This window comes from Oratosquilla oratoria, chromosome 30, assembly GCF_046742065.1.
Source record: "Oratosquilla oratoria isolate Oo_2021 chromosome 30, ASM4674206v1, whole genome shotgun sequence".
NCBI classification, from domain to species: Eukaryota; Metazoa; Arthropoda; class Malacostraca; order Stomatopoda; family Squillidae; genus Oratosquilla; species Oratosquilla oratoria.
In genome coordinates this window covers 33,158,797-33,161,332 of record NC_134806.1, presented here as the reverse complement: position 1 = coordinate 33,161,332, position 2,536 = coordinate 33,158,797, and positions in this window count along the sequence as shown.

The window sequence follows — 2,536 nt, the reverse complement described above, 5'->3', positions numbered from 1 at the left end:
ATATATATATATATATATATGTATGTGTGTATGTATGTATGTATATATATGTATATACATGTGTATATGTGTGTGTATATATATACAAATATGTATATATGTATATATATATATATATATATATATATATATATGTATATATATATTCCGGCTGCCACTACACTCTAACCACTGCGCCTAGAGATATGCGTATGTATATGTGTGTTTGTGTGTGTGTGTGTGTGTGTGTGTGTGTGTGTGTGTGTGTGTGTGTGTGTGTGTGTGTGTGTGTGTGTGTGTGTGTGTGTGTGTGTGTGTGTGTGTGTGTGTGTGTGTGTGTGTGTGTGTGTGAGTGTATGTGTTTGTGTATATTTTCTAATCTATGATTTTGCGTATACACGTTTATCCAGGTCCTGCATTATGTTCACACTGTTCAAATTATTGCTAGGGCATGAAATACATACATTAATACTATGCTTCTGTCGATATATGATCGTCTCTTCTCTGACGCTGGACTTATATCGACCATGCAGAGGTCAGACAGACATTTCGCCATTAATCACGTGATGATGTTAGATCAAGTTTAGGGGGTCGCGAATCGTTTGGGCTGATAGCCTCGCACGGGGTTAGTCTAGGTGGCTCGGCCCCGTAAGCCTTTGGAATGTGCTGTCATTTCCTGGAAGTGGTCTGTCGTAGCCTGTGAACACACGAAAACAAAGACGTCTCAGAAAGTAATAAATTGATCAATAGAGCTGTAATGTCTAGGTGTTTTAATGACGAATTTTCATGTAAAGAAATTCCATTTCTACTTTTCCTTCTTTCATTCTATGATTTATCTAATCTTATTTCATTGCAGGATGCATATAATTTCATTTCTCTTCCATTTTATTTCATTCTGTTCCATTTAATTTCTGTTTTATTTAATTTCATTATTTTCCATTTCATATTTTTTTTTTTTTCAATTTGCAATTTTGAATCTAATCTTGCAGAGACTGGAAACTCCTTAACAACCATGTCTGGTTATGTGGTAATTTGGCATTTTTTTGGCTCTAAAGCTAACAGCCTCCTGATGTTACTTTCCCCATAACATAGGTGACAATGTTGATTATCCGGAAGGTAATCACAGAGATCTCCTCTAAACCAAATCAGTCTTGCGTTAACTATAACAAAACATAAACTAAATATAAGTCGTTCATAGATTTTGTCAGACTGTATTTTTAATCCTTCAGTGCCCAGATGTCCCAACTAAGATCATATGGCGATAGACAGAGTGAAATGTTTAAAGAGAAACCTCTTGCTCAATTAACCGGATGTTGCGCTCACGCATCTCGTTTGTCCTCCTCCTGAACGTCGTGTCACTCTGCGGGAATCCTGGCAGGCAGAGGGAGGGGTGGGTGTTCGTTGAACGTAGGATGGAGTTGACGTTTAGGCAGAAGAAGGGACAAGAGGAAAAGTCAGAGCAGGAGGATGAAGTGTGGAAGGAGGGGGAAGAATAGATGAAGAATGAAGATAAAGATTCTTGGCTTGAAGGTGGGATAATAGAAGGAGTAGGAAGAAAACGAAGAAGAGGAAAACGGGAGAAGAAGATAAAAGGGAAGGAAGAGCTGTTTGAGAAGGAATAATAGATGAATAATAAACATGAAGATACGGAACTGTCGTGAAGGTGAGATAAGAGGGATTGCAAGGAAAAGAAAAGGAAGAAGAGGAGAAAGAGTAGAAGGAAAAAGAAGAATATGTGTAGAATTAATGTGGAGTTTGTAAAGAAGATAGGAAAAGAAGATGAGGAGGGAAGTAGGAAGAGAAGAAATAGTAGGAATCGTTTGAGGATAAAGATGAGAATATAATTATTATTATTTTTTTTTTTTCGTGAAGTAGTTGGAGGAGGAAGAGGAAATGGAATAAAAATAATCGGTAAAGGATAAAAAGGAGAATCTGAAGTTGGCGTGCACGTGGAAAGGAAGAAGAAAAAAGAAAAATTAATAAAAAGAAGCAAATTGAGACTGGAGTCCTGAAGAAGGTAGGTGTTGGATGAGGACGGACAAGAAATAGGTGGTGAGCAAGGATTTAGCCATGTAGGTGAGAGAAAGGAGATCGGGTCTGAAAAAAGATGAAGGAGGAAGAGGAGGAGAAATGGTAGGCCTATGCAGGAAATGGTAATAACTAGTGCTTCTGTCCTTGGGAACGATATACCGGCAAAGAGGGGTGTTGTAAAATTGGCAAGATATTTTCGGAAGGCTGTAAAAAAGAAAGAATTGTAGAAGTTATGTGTTCAGCATTCTTTTTATTCAGAGGCGACAAGTTTCCAATCATAAAACGAAGTTGCATGACTCTGGTCGATAGAAATGTCAATAATGTTGCAAAGATATTGATTGCATAAAACTTATACAATCAATACACCATACGGAGAGGAAAGAGGGAGTAAACGAAAGCACATGACGACAAAGAGGAGGAAAAGGGGGAGAGATGAGGACAGTAAGAGCAGACGCAGAAGTAAAGCGGAGCAAGAGAAGGAGAGGGTATTACTGGTGGTGGTGGTGGTGGTGGTAGTGGTTGTGGA